Source organism: Neopsephotus bourkii, unplaced genomic scaffold, assembly GCF_033783945.1.
Source record: "Neopsephotus bourkii isolate Nb327-2 ecotype Australia unplaced genomic scaffold, CSIRO-AGI_Nbou_v1 NB_1036, whole genome shotgun sequence".
NCBI classification, from domain to species: domain Eukaryota; kingdom Metazoa; phylum Chordata; class Aves; order Psittaciformes; family Psittacidae; genus Neopsephotus; species Neopsephotus bourkii.
In genome coordinates, this window is record NW_026901525.1 from 2,382,386 (window position 1) to 2,397,062 (window position 14,677).

Consider the following 14,677-nt stretch of genomic DNA (forward strand, 5'->3'; position numbering starts at 1 on the left):
AAGCTTCTGGCCCAGCTTTGCCATCCAACCTGAAGAGTCAGGGAGTGCTGCTGAGAGTAACAAAACCAAGTGCAGAGCTCTCAAGCTTGCCCTTGCTCCTGATGCTGTGCAGCCAAATTTAAAGAGGAAAAAGGCTGGGGGGGAGTCCCTTTGTGTTGTGATTCCAGGGATCAGGAGAATGCTTTTGCCTCTACATTGTTTCCTGGAAAGCTGGGAGCATTTTGGCAATTGATAATTGATTTTGAGGTGGTGTATGAATGATTGACCATTTAAAGATCAAGGGGACATGCATCCTTCAAAGCCAGGTTGGACTTGAGCAGCCTGCTCCAGTGGAAGGTGTCCATGCCCATGGCAGGGGGTTGGAACTGGATGAGCTTTAAGGTCACTTCCAACCCAAACCAGGCTGGGATTCTTTGACCAGTGCTGCTACTCCTTCCACAAGCATCATCCAAGACAAGTCATTCATGTGTTAAGCGTTCTGCGTGCTGCACAGGACGTGTTGCACATCAGCTGTGACTGAGGATTGTATGGAGCACATGTACATGTAATTCACACCTGCACATGTAATGTACATGTACATGTAATTCACCACCTGAACATGTAATTCATCTTTAATAGTATCTTTTTGATTCAGACTGGGTGTTTCTGTCATCTTCCCTTCCCAGGCTATTTTTCCATGGCTCAAATGGCAGAGCTTTCATTATTTCCACCAGATGACCACGTTTTCTGTTCCCATGTAGATGCTTGAGGAGGGCAGTGGTTGCTGTCTACTGAAAGCGCCTCATTAAGAATTGTAGTTCTCAAATTAGTATTTGGAGCAGTTTCCCTGAAGACTGTCATGGGAAGAAAATGATTTTAGTAACTTCTCCAGCAGGTGATAAAGCTGTGACAGAATTCCAGCTTTTCTGATCATTTCCTATAGGTGAAAGCTATTGACAGATAAGCCTTGATTTGTGCTTTATGAAAATGACTGTGTACGTAAAGATTAGTGTGATGCAAATGAAGTTTGCTGCACTAGGATCTACTTTCCTTTTGGCTTGCATATCCCAAGTGCAACTGGCTTGTGAATGAATTCATTTCTGTTAAAGGTGAGCACACTCTATCCCAGCTGAAGAACACACATTCCATGTCAGCGTTAGAAAAATGCATTGTGAACAGCATTGTGTGCTGGCAACTTAATGTATTGGTAAAATCACTCAGAACAAGACTACTGTGATTAACAGCATCCTTAACAATGGAATAAACAGGTCATAGTTTACTTGCATTCTCAATATGCTGCTGGCTGCTTTTCCTTTCACACTTTGTGATAACAATTAACTACATATGGGGCTGGAATACCATTCACCAGATGTAACTGTTATTAGGCCATTGTGCATCTTAAGCTGCTGTTTCCAAACTGTTTCTGTAGTACGGTTTTTGTTAGGCAGCTTCTGCAGCAGTAGAGCTCAGATATCCATGTCATATTGAAAGCTGCTGTGAGCTACTCTGAACCGTAGAATCCCAGCCTGGTTTGGGTCGGAATGGACCTCAAAGCTCGTCCAGTTCCAACCCCTTGCACATGCAGGGACCCCTTCCACTGGAGCAGCTTGCTCCAAACCCCTGTGTCCAACCTGGCCTTGAACACTGCCAGGGATGGGGCAGCCACAGCTTCTCTGGGCACCCTGTGCCAGCGCCTCAGCACCCTCACAGGGAAGAGCTTCTGCCTAAGAGCTCAGCTCAGTCTCCCCTTTGTCAGTTTAAAGCAATTCCCCCTTGGCCTGTCAATACATGCCTACAGTGTCTTCTGAAATATGAATTTAGACCCAGAATTACACAGAAACTCCTGACATTTTTATGTGAAGTTTCCATTTCATTCCATACTCTATTTGTTATCACGCAAACCCCTTTCTTTCTGATCTTTACTTTTCAGGCGTTCTGAATGACAGCCCTCTCTTGAAAGCAGATCAGCTCCTCTGTTGCACGCAGGGAGAGTTACACAGAGAACTTTCCTGGATGAGCAGGATTCCCTCTCTGCTGTGCCCTTCTTGGTTTTGAAAGCTAAACCGTGTTTCTTCAAACAGAATGGTAACCCTTATGCTTCCAGTTCTGCTTACCCCCTGGCCCGGGCTTTGTAAACATAAGCACAGATTATGAATGCATGTGCAGTGTCTGATAGTTCTAGGAAGAATACTTTATAACTGAAATCTCTCTTCTCCTGGGGATGAAAGCAAAACGAATTTAAGGATTAAATCACACAGAGGTATAATCCCCAAGGGAAACTTACTTTAGTTATTATGATTATATTACGATGTACGCCTCAGTACAGCAGAAGCTGTGTGAATACCATTTCAGTGGGGAATAATTTCTAGTCTTACAGCCTATAGTACATTATAATGCATTTCTGGGAGCCTGATGAATCATAACTGCAATCCACAGACTTCTTTGCTTTCTTCAGTGATTTTGATACTCCTCACTTTCTCCTCTAAGAGAGAATGGAGAAGAATGTTAGATTCTTAAGGTAAAACCTTAGAATAATTTAGTTAGAGACCTTTTAATCATTCATTAATTGCACGTGTCCATATAAACTTCATGGTACACAATGATAGTTTATGGGAAAGTTCCAGGTTGAACCATTTCCAAGAGTCTAGTGCTGCTTTTCTACTGGTGTAAGACCTGAGTGATCAAACAAGGTAGAATTCTCTGCTAGTTCTGTGGGAGTCAACAGTGTATCGTGTAAGATGTGGGTAAGGAGGGCCTTCTGCCTATGGTAGTTGCACACTCTTGCATGGTACTGCTCACATGGTACATTGAGGCAGCAGATTAACCCCCAGAGCCCACTGTGGACCTGATATCGGGGTACAGCAATGTACTGATAGCTGTATTAAGATGTAGTGTTTTGCATCACATTGGTACCCTGTGAAAAAGCCCTTAGAACTCAGTAGTAGATTTCTGGGATTTCAAATTCAAGGATTTCCAATGAGCTTTTGTTGGAAGGTGCCACTGGATCCTGTCCTGGTATTGGAAGGAATATGTAGAAGATAAGACCAGCTAAAAGTAAAATGTAAGGATGTGGTCACAGTATAGCAAGTGCTGAAAGTCACTGGTACAGTAACTGGCAAACCATACAGCCAGTACACACTTGTCTGGTGGTCTTTAACAGCAGTGTACCAAGGAGCAGCTAGACATGCTTCCATGTTAATAGTGACTGACCTCCACTAGAGGACTGCTGTTTGGTTTAGTATGTAGTTTCCTTTCTACATAGCCAGATCCTTATCCTGCCCCACATACCATCCTATTTGACTGTTTGTGTACACCAAACACCACAGTGTGTATAGATCCTAAAGAACAGACTAAGTGACTTGACCAAGGTCACACAAAGTCTGTCCCAGCAGGAACATGAGCCTGGATCTCCAAACTCCTTAAGCTGGTGTCCTCACCATTAGATCATCCTTCCCGGGAAGACTGAAAATCCATATCGGTGGCATCATTGCACTGTATGCAGCTTCAGAAGAGCTGCCTCTGGAATACCATGCTCCTTACAGAGCACTTCATTACCAGGAAGGTATTGATTGACACATTGGAGGGAGTTCAGAGAAGAGCAACAAAAATAATTAGGGAGCGGAAAGATTGACTGGAGAGATTGATTTATGAGGGAAGATTAAGTGAGATAAATACGTATGGCTTGGCTCACCTGCAGCTCAGGAGGGTGCACAAGTCTGCAAATATTTAAAGGGTGCAAACAGGAGGAAGAATTCCCAATACTGGGCCATCTGTTTGGTGGTGCCACAGGCTGTTGTTGTGCAGAGCTTTCTCACAGCATGGCTGGACCACAGAGCATCCTTCAGGGAGCTGTGGATCGGTGTGATGGTACAAGGATGCTCTGCTGGGGCTATGGCAGGGACTTGGGAATGTGCAGTGGTTTGCTTAAGTGTCATGGACTCTACCTGGCTTGAGTTTGGAGGAGGAATTCCTGACATGGAACAGCAGGATCTAAAGTCAGACTCATACCAAATGTAGGATGCACGGTAGAGGAAACGGAAGAATTGTGGTTAATATCACATGCATCAGTTAATGTCAGTTGTTATGGTAACAGTGAGACTTGATTATTATGGAATAGCAGAGCAAGAAGGCAGGTAAAGCTTGGGGAAATTCTTGGTAAATCTGGATTGGATAATCCCAGGTTTTCTCAACCATAGAAGGAGTTGGGAAGAAGCGAGCTCAAATCCCACAATAACAGCTGGAATCCCATTTTTCAAGGAGAAAGTGGATTTCATAATAATAAACCCCTGTGATCTTGTAGCTTTAAGAGTTTCAGGTGGCATTCACTGACTGCCATTGAACAGTCATGGTCCAGAGCTAGCTGGATGTCACTGCTTATCCAAGACAATTTCCATGTGTCACTCCATGAATATAACAGGCAGCTCTCTTAAGTTGTTGTAGTGAAACAGGGCTGAGTGTTCCTGTGTCCTGGGGCAGCCACTGCTTTCTGTGACTACATTTCATCAGGAGCACAAGTCTGGGGTGTTTTGGCTTACCTGACATGCACCCTGAAACATCACAGCTCTTAGTGGCTTCTTATCCATTTATGTCCACTCCCTTTTGTAAAAGAGAAAAGAAAAATACCTCAAAAGCATGAATTCCCCTTTGTTTTCCAAGTAGGTGGCCTGCTGCAACCAGGGAGGGACACCTGAGTCTTAAGGATGCTGCTATCAGAGGGCTTTTGTCAAGTTAATTATGTGATAGAAAGGCAAAAGGGACAGATGTGTAGGAGTAAATCAGAAAGGAAAGGCAAGCATCAACAAAATGAGGATGGGCAAAGGCCATCAGATTGTATCTGCAAAAGCCCCCTAAGTATCACAGTATCACAGTATGTTAGAGATTGGAAGGGACCTCAAAAGATCATCTAGTCCAATCCCCCTGCCGGAGCAGGAACACCTAGATAAGGTTACACAGGAACGTGTCCAGGTGGGTTTTGAATGTCTCCAGAGAAGGAAACTCCACAACCTCCCTGGGCAGCCTGGTCCAGTGTTCTGTCCCCCTCACTGAGAAGAAGTTCCCAAGCAGCCAATCTGTGAGTCTGTGACTGGGAAGTGAGGGTACCTCCAGCAGAACTGCATTGCTGCATGCAGCTGTGAGAAAGCCACCACACAGCTGCCTGTGCAGAACTCGGGTGAGCTTTCCTGGCACTTCCCTGCCCTACCTCCTCCTTTGGTGCATGGGAAAGCAAAGCCCACAGTTTGTACTCCCATTCCTACTATTGACTTGTGCATTCCCATTTTCTTTCCTTTTCATTGCAAGCTCTGTTTGTAGTTATACAGTCAGGTCTCCACAGAGTAATTTACTGGCAGAATCTCTCCCAGAATCCAGCTTGAAACCAAGCTGTAAAAACAGCTGAGAGTGTAAATAATTCATGCAGACAATATGACTTTTTTATGTAAATTCGGTGCATTAACCCTCTATTATAATGATGGACGACAGATATGGGCGACGTTGCCTTGGTAAGAGCTAATGGATGGCCGCCATAAATTCAGTGCACATTTTATTGTGTTGCTGGAAATTGTGCCTTCAGGCAATGCTGTTTACTTTTATGTAAAACTCAGGGTTCCCTAAATATTACAAATATTTTACATCCGACTCCTCAGCATTGGGGCCCAGCACACAAATCAAGCCGGCTTCATCCCACTTGTAATTAAAGGTTTGGGGTTGGGGTTGGGGTTTTTTTTTGTCAGGGACAATTATCTAAAACTATAAAGAGAAAGATTTTTTTCCCCTTTAGATGTTCAGTCGTTGATGCATTAGCAAAAGCTTTGAAGAAAGAGATTAAATAACTGCAACGTATAACTTTGCATTAGGCTGTATGTTGTGCGCATACAGAACAGATTTGGAAATAGCATCTTGTTACTGGGGTTTGTGTTTTTTACCATTTCTCGTGCTCAGTTACACATAAAATACTTCCTCCCCCCCCCCCAGACGTGCTTCCCTCTGTAACTCATACCTGTTTTATCAGGGTAATTCTCTGAACCATGTCCTTGAGGAATTCTGCCTCTCGGTAAGCACAGAAACTTCACTTCATTCCAGGGAATGCTCCATAAAGAATGCTTTGTTGCTTTTTGGTTGCTGTTTTGAACAGACCTGGAGTAAACTGGGGATGACACAGGTGATTTTTTTTTTGCCATGCAAAATGGTTTCAGTGAGTCAAGTAGAGGGGAAAACATATTTCAGGATGGTTTTTAATATGTAAGTATACAGTATAATACAATTAATAAGTATACAATTAATTCACCTTAATCAAACCTTCCATTTAGTCTCATAGTACACTGTAGCTTTGGAAAAAGAGAACAGTCATGTGTGAAAAGGACAGTCCTGCTTCTGACATTGTGAATTGAATCCCATTTGCAACAAAGGTACTCGCCACTGGGAGCAAGAGTATGTTCATCCCAATGTGTGGTTGCCAAACGCCAGTTGGCCAGAGGACCCTAATGACTAGAGCAGTGTCTTGGGAAGCACCTACAAGGGAGTTTGTTGAAAGCTCCATTGGAATTTGTGAGCTCTTGCAGAGCAGTTCTGATACAGGCATGTTCTGTCTCCTGCTCTCAGTGGAATGTGCCGTTTCTTGGCAGTTTTGATATCTCTATGAAGAAACGCTGCACAAAGTTGAAAATGAGTGATTTCAACTGAGCTAGAATGCATTAGGCTTTCCAGAGGACCCTAATTTCCTGAGGACTAAGTGCAAGGCACACTGTAACAGAGGCAAAACACACTGAATAGAAGAGGAATGCAACAACAACAATAAAGGCTAATGAAATCAGTCCTGTGAATCACATGTAGTATTAGGCAAAAGCTAACAGTTTAATTGCACATAAGCCTATTTAGTAATTGGCTTTATTTTATGTCCTGACTATTCATGCTCCTTTCAACCGGATTAGGAATGTCAGAAGATAGAAGTGCATAAGCTCTAACCAAGGGCATTGACTTATTTTTCTTGGTCTTTAATATTGACCAAGATGCCTAAACTTGGGACTCTCAGATTTTGAACCTTATTCTTCTGACATGCTTTACTGCCCTGGAGCCACTTCGCAACATTCATAGCGGCTTTCACATGCTCTGATGCTTCCTGGGACCAATTCAGTCCTGAACAATAGATGTGTGTGCAGTAGAGCCAGGAAATGTTACACAGGAGATCAGGGGCTTATTCCCCAATAACATTTTGATTTGTAAAGTATTCCACTACACAAAACACACACAGGAGACAGCATTGAAAAACATTAGAGACTGTAGCCAGCAAGACAGAAAGGTGGCTTAAAATACAGATTGGCAGCATGGCCTGGGATATAGGCAGGACACACTAAATAAGCAGAGGAAATGTTGTAGAAAGTGTTTCCAATATTTTACGTTATTCAGCCATTTAAAAAATCTCTCCTGGGACAGCATTTTGCCTTAAAAAAAAAAAAAGTAAATATCACTAGTATCCAGACAAATGTGGTTTCCTGTTGTTCAAAATAAATGTGTTTTCTGTAACTCGTACATCCAGGGAAGGCCAGTTTTCCAGTCTTCCTCCTTGTCCAGTGTGTTCCCATGCAGAGCAGACACAGACGTGGAGCACTAGGGCATAGGTAGGTATAGGTTTGTTTTTTCTCCCCCATCACTTTGAAAGATATAATGTCTATAATCCAGGACATATCAATGTTCAACAGGATCCCGTTCATCTATTCCTTACGTAGAGCAGAGTATTCCTGGATCCGTGGGTCAGTACCATGCTCTGGTTGATGAGATGCAGCGCATAAGGCATTATTTTGTCCAGGTATGCCATTTAAAGGTCAAATGTTCTGAACTTTTGAATATTAATATATGACTGTCACCCTGTCTTGGACAATTTGCTTTTGTGTGGTTCTTTGCAAGCATTAGAAGACCTTGGCAGCACTGGGAATAACAGCACTTTCCTCCCAGTGCTGCTGTACCAGCTGTGTGATAGTGTGTGTCTCAGAGGTGATAAAAGGAAGATGTCTTTTGAGGTAGAAAAAGAGCTTGAAAGGAGATGGGCTGCCTTGTAGCCTTGTAGGATTGTGAAGGGAACACTTCACTAGGGGTGAACCCATCCCTGTGTCAGTCCAAATACAACCCACAATAGATTACTACAGATCAAGGAAGTCCAGATAGGACTTCTCTGTGGAAATAAAAGAGTATTTCTTAATAATTTGCTCCAGAAAAGTAATATCCTTATGTTCTTCATGGGATGTTTGTAGAATCATAGAATGGTTTGGGTTGGAAGGGACCTTTTAAAGATCATCTAGTCAAACTCCACTGCTATGGGCAGGAACATCTTTCACTAGACCAGGTTGCTGAGAACCCCATCCAACCTGGCCTTGAACACTTCCAGTGATGGGGCATTCACAGTTTCTCTGGGCAACTCATTCTAGTGTCTCTCCACCCTCATTGTACAAAATTTCCTCCTCAATCCATTCACCTCCATCTGTATTGATTGGTTGAGATTGCCCCAACTCAGGTACAGGACCCTGCACTTGGCCTCTAAGAGGCTGTTTCGTATCAGCTGTTAATGTCATCAGCTACAGGATCAGAGTTCAGAGGAGTTCAGGGCAGAATGTTTAACCCTGAAAGCAACTGCAAACTCTGCCTAAGCTCTGTCTCTGCCTCCTTTACATGTATGTGACAGAAATCAGGACCTCTTGGAAAGATGCTGGGAGAACAGGATGTCCCTGCATAAACTGTGGGAGAGGCTCCACTTTGGTTAATTTAGGGGTCATTGAAAGAATGACACCCAGGCTGGCCCATCCATCTCTCATCTCTAAAGGCAGCACTATCGATAGAAACGTTTTTGCTAGCCCTCTGTTCTGTTTAATACATTTAAGTACTGCACTCTGCATATGAAGAATAGGGATGTTATCAGAAAGCATTCAAAAACATATGTTTTAATGAAATGTGTTGACAACTGCTGAAGTAAAGTTTTTGTTAAGTCTCAAGAGTTTAGCCATGACAAGCAGTATTAATGAATTGAATTAATTAAAAAGCATTTCAAGATGAAACAGGGCCTGTTCTATGTAAAATGCTCTATACATTAGACAAGCATTATGGAAATCACTGCTTTGTACTACACTGTAATGCAGCCATTTATAAAAGCTTCTCAAGATCCATGGATAGCAGTAATTTGGGTTCAGCATGTCTTTGAAATTCATTGAATGCAGCATGTGCTATTTAAAAGCATGAAATCCAGATGGTTCCACTGCCATCAAAGTTTGTATGGCTTGGGGAGGGAAGCAGGAGCTCAGTGTTACTGGGATGAGCAAGTGGGCATGGGAACAGGGTGAGCCGAAGGAGCAGAGGCTGGTGCTGGTGGCTTTATGGAGCAGGCTCTCAATAACCTGGGGACCTGAACTAGTCTGAATTGTGGGTTGTTTTACTAAGAGACTCATATCTCTGGTCTTTTGTGTTCCTCTGCTTGTCTGCCATGAAGTCCCCTCCTTTGTGGACAAGGCTTGTTCTTCAGTACGTCTCCTTTTTAGGTTGTTTTTGTGCCCTCTCTAAGAGTAATACCATCAAACCTGGCATTACAGAAAAGATCTGTACTCTACATCAGATATCCCTACAACGGGCAGAACAGTCATGCAAGTGTGTGCCCTTGTAGGACCTTTCTCTCGGTGTGTGATGCTGTTAGCATTAGCATCTGGCCATGGGCCTAAGAAACCAAACATGGGAAGGGATGGTGCAGTCCTACAGCACCATTACACAACACTTACAAGAATCTCTTTAAAATACTAAATATCTTCATAATAAATACTACGATCTTCATAATAAAATGTCCTTTATAATAAAAGTATGAAGGGTGAAAGATGAGAAACTGAACACCAGTAAGATTTCATACCTGCATAGTGAACGTTCTTTCGTTCTATGTGTTTTAGGATTTGGCTTGTAGCAGACTGTTTCAAATGAATGCACCTTTATCTGTTTTGGACTATGTGTGAGTCTCAATAAAGGAACTTACGTTATAAATTGAAGGAGAATTAGCCTCAAAAGTGTTGTTAGATTTCAAATGTTGGAATATATTAATACTGACCACTCAGTCAAGGCTGTGACCACTCGAGAAAAGGAAAAATCCTAAATACAAATGGTAGATCCCTCAAGCAATGTAGACAGACACTTAAAGGATGGTAAAGTTTGCTAAATACTCAGCTACTGCACATGCTTCTAGACATGAATTTGGAGTATCAGGACATCTGTCGGGTAGCCTAGTTAGTTAGCACAAGGGATAATTCATTTTGCCTCAGTGTATGTTAGCAAAGAGCTGCTAACACTGCATCCTAAAACGCTTAGGGAGATTCATCCCATGAGCAGGTATGATTCTGCTCTGTAGAAAAAATGAGAGAGCTTGTTCTGCTACTTCACTAAAACATGAGCAATATGTTTGCACTTGTCACAGTTAGCATTTGCATTTAGTATCTGCATGGTGAGAACTTCTAAGCTTGCTTATACCGGCTAAACAGGCACAGGTAGCGTTTGTGTCTGACCAAAAGAAGTCTCTCCCCCCTGGCTAGATGCTGTACTCCATGTAGAGCAGTATCTGCCAAAACCAGGTCTAGCATTTTCTGTGTCCTTTCAGGCTCTTCCTGCTAACTAGACTCTAGAAAGCATCAAAAAGCCTTTCCCATGCAATCAGATTATTGCAGGGCTGAAGGAGCCTGACCTTGATTAACTGATTAATTACTGCTAAGTCATGCTGGCAGGTGGTACCCGTGAGAGGAAACCAGCTGATAACCTCAGAGCAGCCTTCCAATGCCTAAAGGGATCTAAAAGAAAGCTGGAGAGGGGCTTTGGACAAGGGCCTGTAGGGACAGAACAAGGGGAATGGCTTGAACCTGCCCAAGGGGAGACTGAGCTGAGCTCTTAGGCAGAAGCTCTTCCCTGTGAGGGTGCTGAGGCGCTGGCACAGGGTGCCCAGAGAAGATGGAGATGTTTTAACCAACTACTTACATAGCCAAATGGTCATCACTAATGTTGCGTAACCAGCTGATCCTAAAATTATTTGAAGACACAAAGCTGAAGACTTCAAGCTAACTAATTCAATTACCCATAATATCAGCTAGTTTTTAACTGATCCCTCTACATACAGGTGTATGTTTCTCCATTGCTGCTTTTCTACTTAGCAGACAATCTGTTTTGACTGTGATTCAGCTGTTTCCTAATCAAATTGTAACAGTATTTTAAAATCCAAACTGTAACTTACCCTGCACTAATGGGAAAGTGAATAAAAAGGGAGGTAGATACCTGTGGGAGAAACAGCAGTATGACAGGCAGAACGACGTGGTGATAATGGAATAAGAAATACCACTTGTACCATTTCATTATGGAGAGCAGTCAGCATCTTTAACCCAGCCAAGATCAGCTGTAATCAGAAAGAAGGGGAGAAAATTGGTGTTCAACTCCCTTCTTACTGCCAGAACCCTGAGATGGAATTGCAGCAGCCCTGAGACAGCTGGTCAGGCACCATGCTCTGTGTTGTCATTTGCTTTTAAAAGCAGCAAAAGAAGTCTTGTCAGTGGAGACCTGTTTGCTGTGACTCTTGGGAAGGATGGGTAGCTTGAAAACAGGTTTAAAGCACAAATTGGGGAACAGTTTTGTAATGCACTTGCTTTTCTTTTCCACTCAGTCACAGCTGAGAATAGCATCTGTAGTGGCTAAAGGAAAATGAGCATTAATCACTTCAAATGATGTAACATACCCAAACTATGTAACAGCTGCTATTTGAATTCTGTTTTGCAAGGAGTGATACAGTTGCAGTTCATCCTGAAATCCTGAATGGAATCTGTATCTAATTCCAACCAAAGTAATTTTGTATTCTTAGTTCAAGCATACCATAGAACAGTAATCAGAATTGGGATAGCATCACTGAACTGCTTACAAGACCCTGGAATTCAATGAGCATTAAAAAAGCTCCCTTGTAGTCTTCTCCAAGGAGACATTGCTGTGTATAAGAAGGTAACACTTCAAAATCTAGGGCACCAGCCAGCCTTGTGTGTTTGAGAGAGGACAAGTGGGCTCTCTAGACAGACACCGTCTGTCTCATACGCATGCAATGTAGTGAGAAGAGGGAAGTAATGGCAGGGAGGGTCATCTCGAGTGCCTTTCTGATCTTTAACCTCACAAAGTTGCTGTATGTTTCTTCAAAAGAGCAAATAAGCAGCTTTGCCATACAGATTGAAGGTAAAGCACAGGAGTTACCAGTCCTAAACAGTCCACACAATAATACAACAAAAGTCTAGTCAACAGGCCCCAAAACAGGGGTGAAGATATTCATCAAATCTGATGAGGCTCCTATTAATTAGGGTTGTTAAGTGGCTGTTACACTTTTGTTAGTATTACCATTTGGAGATTTAGCTTACAAACCTAATGGGGCTACTCCTGCAAGATGTTAATTAGATATGGCAATTCCACTTACCCATGCAGCCTCGGCACACAACCATCGCACATCAATATTTAATTTAATTACTGATGTTGTGGTGCAAGTCACATCTGATTTAAGAGATAAATATGCTTAATTAATAATGAGATAAAACACAGAGTATGTCACCTTTTGTCATTTGAGATTTATTAGGTATAGTAAGAAAAGACAAATGTGGAAGTTGGAGAGGCCGTGGCGTGGTACTCTGCATGATCCTTGTCCTTCAAGTTACCTGAGCTGTATTATAAGTAAGACAAACAGAGGTGCAAGTGTGCAGGCCACTACTCTACATAAAGATACACTTGTTTCTTGAGTCATTCATCATTTATTTCCTTTTTCTGCATAATTAAAAAAGTGAACATGCATCTTAGATTTATGTGGCATCTCTAGAAATTCATTTTATCAGGCTTGATCATAGGATTCTAATTTGTGTTGATGTGGCCTGGTACAGAGGCCAGTTGTGCAAGAAACCCTCTGCAGCAGCATCCTTTGGAAACCTTCTTTCCACTGGCGTTGGACATTCCCAGTTCAGAGCTTCCTGCAAGAGGCTCTTGAGAACAGTGTTTATGATTGTCATGCCACAAGGCAGAGTTCTGCAAAGGTGCATGTAGAAAGGTTGCTTACTGCTTTGTAAAGAATGGGGGGATAAAAGGACAGACAGCTGAGCCTTGAGGCTAGTTGTGATGATGAACCGTATTAAAGCAGCTTCCAGACAGGACTGGATCCCTATTTCAGAAGGGGCTTTATAACCTGGACTGCCAGTCTTAGCCCCAAAGACTTTCATTTAAATACAAACCAAATGAATGAACAGGTCCCATACAAGCAGTGCCCCAGATCTGCTGAAGCTGAGGGAACTTCTCGTGTTCACTTTCTTTATGGAGGATCAAAGCCCTGCAAGGTCCCCCTCTATACACAGTGTCCTTTGTAAGCCTGTGCTTCCAGGGGTTCACAAGCTAGCACTAGAAGTTTGTGTGGGTTGAAACTTGCTGTGCAAGATCTTTTGCCTGGGGGCCGTTTGGTTTGATGTGTTTGACAAAATGTGAAGAGCTCCTGAGTTAACTGCGCCAAACAAAGTTTCCTGGAGGCTGAGATGGGGTTTGGAACTTCCTTGAGGGAAAATTCCCAATTGGCAGAAAATCTATGAAAGCAAAAGCAACTCACGCCATTGTAACCTATTGAAGCATATATTGCTCTCAGCTCCAGCTGTAATCATTGCTTCTCTGTTGTAGATAATTCTAGTATTAATATTGAGAGTAGTATAATGGGAGCCCATTGGGCAATCAGGAGTGGTTAGTGAAGGAGACCATTTCATACAGGCTGAGAGCTCCTTTTGGAAACAGAGCCAGCCAACAAATCAGACTGGGAAAGCCTTCAGCTGTCCACGCCTGTTTTAATACCCACTCATCCAAAAGGAAACATATGGGAGCATAAGCGGGGAAACACTAATGCACAAGTGGAGCAGTAGACAGGGAATAATGAAAGTGCCAGTGCTTGCAACAAGGGAGACTCTGCTTCAAGGATGCTAAACCTGAACTGCTCTTTTCCAGCTCCATGACCCAGTACTGTAGGTGGTCACCACGGCGGGCACCGTGACCCATTGGTATGATGGATGCACTGCAGAGTTTCCAAAGGGTGTGACTGAGGTGTGGAATTCAGCTGAGCTCACACCTTCTGTCAGCTGCCAGAAGTGGGAGAGGCATCCTGGGAGCTGTTCCCTCTAATTACACTCCCTGGTCTTGACAAGTAAATGCATCCAGAATCAGAGAATGGGGGATGGAGGAATCCGTGGAACCCATAGCTCCACCAGCCAAACCTAACACCAAGGAGTGGTGCATGAGGAACGCTTTCCCCGTGAGACCAGCAGCCTCGATGACTAGCCAAGAAATGTGTGGGAGACAAGAACTAATCCTCTTTGAGAAGAACCTGTAATTTTCCCCCAGGAGAGAAATAGTGCTACAGCTGGAAGGACAGGGTAAGAGCAGCACTGCCTCCAGCGCTGTCTGAGCATGCGACAGATCTACTGCTTGCATGGGAACACTGAGGCTGAACATCACCATCGTGCAGTAGTGTGTGTTCGTCTGAAGAGAGAGTGGAGGAGGTAATAAAATAGCTTACAGTGATTTGGCTTTCAGAGAACATGCAGCACAAGTTATACCAATACCATGGGTATGCCCTGGGCAGAGACAGACTGAGGTAGCTGGACCAGGAGCAGTAGCTAAAATGAGGCATAGCATAAAATTAAGCTGT